The sequence below is a fragment of the Pogoniulus pusillus genome, chromosome 27 (genome assembly GCF_015220805.1).
Source record: "Pogoniulus pusillus isolate bPogPus1 chromosome 27, bPogPus1.pri, whole genome shotgun sequence".
Taxonomy (NCBI): Eukaryota; Metazoa; Chordata; class Aves; order Piciformes; family Lybiidae; genus Pogoniulus; species Pogoniulus pusillus.
This window is the reverse complement of record NC_087290.1, coordinates 14,272,543-14,280,698: the sequence shown is the minus strand read 5'-3', so window position 1 is coordinate 14,280,698 and position 8,156 is coordinate 14,272,543. Positions and strand designations below refer to the sequence as shown.

The window sequence follows — 8,156 nt, the reverse complement described above, 5'->3', positions numbered from 1 at the left end:
GTTGTTTGGCTGTTGAGTGAGCAGAACGAGACCCACGTTTAACTTGTGATGCTCAACAGAGACCTCTGGGTTATTTCCTGGCTGTTTGGAAGCAGAAGAGGCCTTTCCCTATGCCTGAAAGCTCAGCAGTGAGCCTGTCTCTGCTTTTCAGTTTATTTGGATGTATTTCTTTGAAGGCTTGGCGAGCAAGATGCTCTGCATCACCAGACACTGGTGCACTGGAACAGGCTGCCCAGGGAGGCGGTGGAGTCACCATACCTGGAGGTGTTTGAAAGATGTTTGCATGAGGAGCTTAGGGACATGGTCTATCTACAGGGAAATGTTAGGTTGTGGTTGGACTCGGTGATCTTGAGGTCTTTTCCAACCAGGAAATCCTTGATTCTGTGACAACAGGACCCCTGGGTGCTGGCAAGTGGCTTCTTGCTTTTGGGCATCACCGAGGGGCTCCTGTCTCTGTGCTCTTGGTCATTGTGGTGTCCTGGATTGCCATGGCAGCCCCTGCAATGCACTCCTCCAGCATGGGATGTTCCAGTGTGGGCATCTCACATCCTTCTGTTGGAAGAGGGCAGATCATGTTTTCTGTTCATCAGGACCCTCTTCTTCTACATAACATTAAGAAACATCAGATTTCCCCATCCCTGGTCTGCAAGAGGTCTCCCTCTGGTGTGACAGAGGAGATTCAGTGCAAGGATGGAAGCATGCTGGTACCTCAGTTCTAGAAGTGGTCCTGACCTGTTATGTGTCCCTGGGTGACAGCCAGAACTTCATGGGCACTATCCTGGATGCATGTGAAGTCCAGCAACATGTTTCTGGAGGTTCTGCTGCATTTGATTTTTGCTTGTGGTTTTCAAAGTCAGAGTACTTAAGAGTAGCCAAGGGGAATGTACCAGAGCAAGTAAGAAAGTGGTGGAGTAGCAAGAACCTCTCTGCCCTTCCACAAGACCACCACTCCACTCTTGCTCACAGGTGGGCCATGTGGGCAGCAGCCTCTGCCTGTTTTCTCCTGCCCTACCTTTATGTTAGGAGCAAACCTTCTGGGCAAAGAGGCCGTTGTGCTTTGCTGCTGCAATCCTCCATTAGCATGCTGCAGCAGGGAGCAGAGAAACTGGGCCAGCACTGAGCTAATCACCAGTCAATGCACAGATGAGGAGCTGGTGGAAGAGGAGCCAGTGTGATGTGGGTGAAGGACATGCAGTGAGGGAGACCAGCAGCAGGGATGGCCACACAGCTTGTGTGTGTTTAAAGTGGCTGTTTACAGCTTGGGCACGTTACCTTGGGTGTCCTGAGTCACACAACCACAGAATCACTTTGGTTGGGAGAGACCTTTGAGGTCATCCAGTCCAACCCTTAAGCCAGCACTGCCAGGCCACCACTAAGCCGTGGCCCTCAGCACCACATCTCCATGGCTTTGAAACCACTCCAGTGATGGGAACTGCACCACTACCCTGTGCAGCCTGACTCAGGGCCCAACGATCCTCAGAGGAGCAGAAATTGTTCCTTGTGTCCAACCTAAACCTGCCCTGGTGCGACGTGAGGCAGCAGTGTTGCTGAACCAGCATTCGCTGCTTGGAGCACAGCAGCACAGGAGCAGAGCCCAGGGAGAGGGAGTGAAGGCACTGCCTGGCTTGCTGAGTGAGGAGGCTCAGCTCCCGGGGCTGCCATGTCCGTGCTGCCTCTGGAGCTGCATGTTTCTCTGCTTGCCCTTCAGTGCTTTTCTAGCCAAGGAGGCACTAATCCCTTTCCTCATATCAGGCTTCCAAGAGTTACCCCTCTTTCATTGAAACCCTGGGCAGCAGGGAGGGATTTGCTTTGTGAAAAATCAATCTCAGTGTTAAAACTAAGTTAAAAAATTGCCCCCCCTTTCCAATCTGTTCACTATGGGGCTTGGGGTAGTTTGGGTGCTATTTTAATTGCCTACACATTTTCTTGTGCAGTTTTCAGTTCAAAAAGCTCCTGCTCACAGGAGAAGCTTATTATTTATTCCCTCTCTAAAATCCAGGCTTTCTTATTGGCTGCATCCCTTCAAGGCAAGCCCTTGAAGGTGCTCAAGAACGAGTGCCTCCAGTTCTGAACAGGGCACACGCAACGCTTATGGTTTAGTGGCCATGCACTGGATCATTGCCACTCCTCAGAACAGCTGTGGAAATGTTCCTTTTGCAGCAGGAAGCTAAACCTGTATTTAAAAACAAAAATCCACTCTTGCTTTGCTAATGCTCCATGACCACAAAGGAGACCTTTCACCATTCCCAGCCCACCCTGTTTTCATTTGATTCTCCTTCTACTCCATGTGTGCTGAATTAATAGGCTCCTAATTAATGCCATTTACTGACAAAAGAGGCTGCTGTCAGATGGGCAAACGTGGCAAAATTGCTGTTAAATGAGGAAGGAGATGTGGCTGAGGCTTGGTGAGGGCCTCCTGCGTCGGCTCCTGGGTCTGTCAGAGGGAGCAAAGCCTGCGCTGGCTGTGGAGGAGCAGGGAGCCAGCCAGAGCTGCAGTCGGAACGCAGGGGTGTGCCCGTAGCTCGGTGCGGCTCCACCAGCTTGTCCCGCTGGAGCACTCCAGTCTCTTACTGAGTGTATCGTTCTGGCCGCATCACTTCAGTCTTGTGTCAGCTTCAGAACCACAGGTCCTGGCCAAAGCTGTGCTTCGTCAGTGGGCTGCAAGTAGTTAACTAAGTGAATCTGTTTCTTCGGTCGAGCTCTCGAAGTGTGAAGTCTATAGATGTTTTAGCTGAGAATCAACAATTCCTTTTACATCTTCATCCAGCAGACCAAAAATGCGTTTCTAAAATAACGTTCCTTGATCTTAGATTTCAAGCTCCTTCAGAAGGATTCTCCTTTCTCACCTCCAAGTGCCAACTTTGCGCCCAGCATGAGCCCTGGGGCAGACCGGTGCTGCTGTGGAGCTGCCACAGCCTCAGCCAGCCGCTGCAGTGATGGAGAAGTGCCTGCGCGACTGCAAAATCCACTCCTGAGCTCTGGATTTCTTCCAGTTCTTCGGCAGCCACTCCCACCCAAAGCCTGTTTGTGCCGGATTGCCCTCCCGGTGCCATTTGCAGGGGTGACAGACACATCAGCCAGGGCTGGGGTGAGGCCAGCCTGGGCACCGGCTGCAGCCCGGCCGCGATGATTTACGGCCGCTGGCCGCGGCGAGGATGGTTTGCGGCTCTGACCTGATTGTGACCCCAGCAGATAGCGAGGCAACGTTCGGGCGAAACACAAACAAGAGGTTAAATGCTCCAGTTCTCAGCTTAGACAGAGCCAATCACTCTGAGGAGCTCTGTCCCCCCTCTTTAATTGGTTCTTTATTCCATGCAGTATTTCTTGCGCTGCTCTCTCCCTCCCGCGCCCGTAGACGCAGACTCACCCACCCCCTCTTTAAAACAGCTTCACAGCAGCCACTTTAGAGCCAGGCAGCAGCTCTCCTCTGGAGCTCTTTCCCACCAGCTGGGTAACGTCTCCAGCACCCCTGTTCAGTCTCTCGCGGGTCTCAGCGCTCGCCGTCCCGGGCTGCAGACGCCCTTGCCCTGTTTTTCCGTGGGGAGCGCTGAGCCCGGCAGAGGGCTCCGGGTTTGGCAGCTCTCAGCCTGGTCTCAGCGTGGGTACTACCAAGGCATCCCTCCCTCCCAGCTTGCTGAGTCCTCTGTGGAAACACGAATGAGTCACAGACAATATGTTGCAGATCAGCAGCGAGCTGAGTGTGTGTGCCAGGGTAGTCGGAAAGCACAGGAGCGTTGCGTTTGTCTCTGCCCTCAGCAGGAGGAAGGAGGAGGAGGAAAGCTGCAAGTGCCTCCCAAACTGCTGGCTGCTCCATCTCCTTCTGTGCTTCCCAGCGGTAGAGATAGAGCACCAAAGAAAGAGATTGATGGTGGAGGCTGGAGGGGAGCCCTGGAGATCGTCTAGTCCAGTCCCCTTGCTAAAGCAGGTTCTTGCAGAGTGGGTTGCCCAGGGTCAGGTCTGGGTGAGTCTGGAATCTCTCCAGACAAGAATCAAATGTGAACGTTTAACAGCGTCCAGAGAAAGTCACTTTCTGCCTGCCTACACAGTGTCTCTTCTGGTGTCCTTCTGGAACATGCATCTGGTAAAGGTCAAACTGGAAATCCTTAAAGTTTGTCCTGATGAGGGTGACAAAATCTATTGAGCTAACCCCTGCAGGAAAGGGTTAAAATAACCAGTATTTAACTGGGCACAGCTCTGCACATACTCACTGCACAGCTGATCAGCTGGCTGGGGCAGGTTGGTGACAGGTCCAAGATCAGACAGACAATTGGAGGGGGTTTATGCTAAACAGGACCAGCTGGGAATGATCCAAAGTGATTTTGTGTGGCCAAACTTCTCTGACTCTGCAGGGAGGGAAGGCAGGAGGCAAACCCAGGTGTCCTCACTTGGAGCTGTGTTGGGCTGCTCCTGCTGATGAATGAGCACAGGACATAAATGGTGAACTTTGATTAATTCCCAGTGTCCAAAACCTGCTAGAACTTGGCCATTTGGCCTCATTGAAAGTGGCACTCAGATGTCACCGTGATAGGAAAAGCAGAAACCAGCTCCAGCAGCAGTGGCTGTAAAACATCAGGAGCAGAAAGTGACAGCTCAGAGTCATCTCCCTCCCCACCCCTGAAGGAATACGCCAGCATAAAGCTGCCCAGCACGAAGGGACCTGCTCACGAGTTCCATCAACAGAGCTGTGATGAATGGAGCTAAATGAACTGAGGCAGTCCATAAAAAAAGTGTTTGCTTTCTTTTTTAGACCTGGAATCGGAGTTTATGAAGTGATTGTTCAAGATAAATAGGAGCTGCTGTGAGAAGTTCAAACCAGTTTAGGAAACGACCTGTCCCAACCCACCCGTGGTGATTTTTTTCCCCTCTGAGAGGTAATTTTATTTCTATTTTTTTGGCTTGTTTAAGGGCTCAAACTTGGGTTTGACCTGAAACAGCAGTGTTAATGACATTTAAAAGTGGTATTGTGAATTTATGTTACTGTCACTTAATTCAGAGGTTTCCAAATGCCAGGCAAAGCATTCATTTCTGCTCTTTGCATGCTCTGAACATGCTGGGACCAGTGAGGGGATGGTCTCAGGCTGGCAGAACTCCTGCACATGTGATGCTTTTCCCTGTCCTACTCTAGGCTGCTCAGCTGATGGGTTTGTTGGAGGAGGGTCCTGCCTGCTTTCCTCCCCATCCCATATCAAGCTCCAGAAAACAGTGCTGAGGATCAAACACAGAACCACAGGCTTGAATTGGAAGGGACCTTAAAGATCATTCGGTTCCAACCCCCTGCCATGGGTAGGGACACCTCTAATAGCCCAGGCTGTTCAAAGCCTCATCCAGCCTGGCCTTGAACACCTCCAGGAGGGGGCATCTACAACCTTCCTGGGCAGCCTGTGCCAGTGTCTCCCCACCCTCACTGTCAATAATTTCTTACCCATCTCCAGTTTCAATCTCCTCTTCTCCAGTTCAAAGCCATTCCCCCTCATCCTGTCACTCCAAGCCCTTGTCAAAAGTCCCCCTCCGTGTTTCCTGTAGCTCCTTCAGGTACAGAAAGGCTGCTCTAAGTTCTCCTTGGAGCCTTCCCTTCTCTAAACTAAGCAGCTCCAGCTCTCCCAGCCTATCCCCAGAGGGGAGATGCTCCAGGCTCTGATCATCTTTGTGTTGTCCTCTTGCTCATCTCTAGCAGTGTTGTGTCCCACCCATGCTGAGGGCTCTGGAGCTGTACACAGTGCTCCAGATAGAATCCCACAAGAGCAGAGTAGAGGGGCAATGAGAAAGGTCAGTCTCAACCTCCTCCCGGCTTTTCCCCTTCTAACTATCCGTCAACACTCAGGGTAAAGGTGAGTTTGGTTTGCCTGCCTGGAGCTACAGGCACCTTGCAGCCTAAGCTCCCTGCAGAGGAAAGCTGTTGTCCTTCCCTGGTGGGTGTAGAAATGCATGCAGAGATGCACAGAGCTCCTAGAACATCGTAATTCTGTTTGTCTTCCTCTTGCTTGTAAATGGTTTGGTTTTTTGTGTGGAGGACTAAATCTGGTGGTTTATGATTCTGTCTGCTTTCCTCCAGCCTCTTTCAGCAGCCTGGCAAGAGGCTGTCAAGGGCCTGTCATGTGTGGATGGCATCTGCTAGTTGGGAAAGTATTGCCCTGTTTGTTCTCAAGCTGTATAGGGAATCTTGGAATGGTAGGAGTGGAAAAGGACCTTGGGAGACCATCCAGTCCAGCCCCCTTGCTAATGCAGGTACATCTACATCAGCCTGCCCAGGATCACAATGTCCAGATGGGTTTGGAAACCCTCCAGAGAAGACTCCACAACCTCTCTGAGAAGCCCACTCCAGGGTCCCAGCACCCTCACACCAAAGAAACTTCTCCCTAAGTTCAAGTGAAACCTCCTGTGTTCTAGTTTGTATCCATTGCCCCTTGTCCTGTCACTGACCACCACTGAAAAGAGCCCAGCCCCATCCTTAAGACCTCCATCTTTTAGCTATTGATCAGCACTGATCAGATCCCCTCTCAGTCCTCTCTCTTCCAGGCTAAAGAGCCCTGGGCCTCTCAGCCTCTCCTCATCAGAGAGATGCTCTCCCACTCACTCTCGTGGCCTCCACTGGACTCTTTCCAGTAGTTCCCTGTCTCTCTTGAACTGGGGAAGCCCAGAACTGGACACAGCACTCCAAATACAGTCTCACCAGGACAGAGTAGAGAGGGAGGAGAACTTCCCTTGACCTACTGGCCACACTCCATGCACCTCAGAACACTACTGGCCTTTTTGGCCACAAGGGCACATTGCTGGCCTACAGCCACAGTGGCCTTTCCCCACAGTCAGTGGGGAGCTGGAGCACCAGGTGAGGTCCTGCACTGGCTCAGTAGCATCCTTGGTGACATTCAGCCACTGCTGGGACACAAACTGCTGCTTCAAAACTTCCAGCAGAGGCTCAGCCAGAGGTGGCATCCTGGGAAGGGTCACAAACACCACACAAATGGTTACTTGGTGCTGTGGGTCCTTCTGGAGGAGAGGATGGGAAATAATTGAGGTTCTAAAATAAGCAGCTGCTCTCTGATTCATCTTAATGAGCGAATGAGATTTAATTAATTTGGTCCAGCAAGTGGGTCATCAGCTTCCCCAACCAGAGAAAGGTGCCATGGTTTGGGAGCACAGCAGAGGACGCTGGCCTTAAATAAACACCTCAGATATTACACAGAGGGTGTTCTGGGCTTTCCACTTCACTTTACAACCTGCTCGGGGCAGTTTACTACTGCAAATCAGACCTAGGTGAGAAATTGAACTACGATTGTGTTCCAGGACTCAGCATTGGTGAGGCCATACCTGGAATCCTGGGTTCAGTTTAGGAACCCTCTCTCTAAGAAGGACATTGAAGAGCTGGAGCAGGGCCAAGGAAGGACAAAGAGTATGGGGAAGGATCTGGAGAACAGGGCTGGTGAGAAGCAGCAGAGGGACCTGAAGGTATTTAGTATGGAGAAGAGGAAGCGGAGGGGAGACCTCACTGCTCTCTACAGCTCCTTGAAAGGAGACTGGAGCCAGTTGGGGGTTGGCCTCTTTTCCCAAGGAACCAGGAATAGCAAGAGAAGAAATGGACTGAAATTGTGCCAGGGGAGGGTTAGGTTGGAGATGAGGGAAAATTTCTTTGCTGTCAAGAGTGGTCAGGGGTTGAAACAGGCTACCCAGGGAGGTGGTGTAGTCCCCATCCCTGGAGGTGTTCAGAAGACACAGAGATGTGGTGCTGAGGGATCTGGTTTAGCACCAGAGTTGGTAGAATTAGATACTGGCTGGACTTGATGAGCTTAAAGGACATTTCCACCAGACAGGATGGTAGCTGGGTGGCTGGTGTGGTACTGCACATGACATGGGTTTGCTTCTGGCTCTTTTGTGGGTTTGTTTGTTCATTTGGGGGTTGTTTTGTTGGCCTAGTTGACAATGTCCCTGCTCACTGCAGAGGGCTTGAACTAGATGACCTTTAAGGGTCTCTTCCAAGCCAATCCATTCTGTGATTCTAACTCTCCCAAGTCTGGTGCTGAACCGTGTCACTCAGCACCACTTCTGTGTCCTGTGCCCTCCTGTGGAGCGCAGGCGTGGAGAGCTGGTCTGGACTTTGGTTTTCTCACTTCTGCTCAGTGTTTCTGACTCCAGCAGGTTTGTAGTCACCACCTTTTTAT

The 8,156-nt window shown here is 51.4% G+C and overlaps 1 long non-coding RNA gene across 1 annotated transcript in view; it reads left to right on the top strand.

Moving 5' to 3' along the window:
- The first annotated feature begins 2,441 nt into the window (after positions 1-2,441).
- The window catches only part of LOC135187372 (uncharacterized), a 50,001-nt gene continuing 44,286 nt past the window's right edge, over positions 2,442-8,156 (top strand). Inside the window, exon 1 of the long non-coding RNA XR_010307326.1 lies at positions 2,442-4,871. This is a non-coding gene — a long non-coding RNA (uncharacterized LOC135187372). The remainder of the gene's footprint in view (positions 4,872-8,156) is intronic.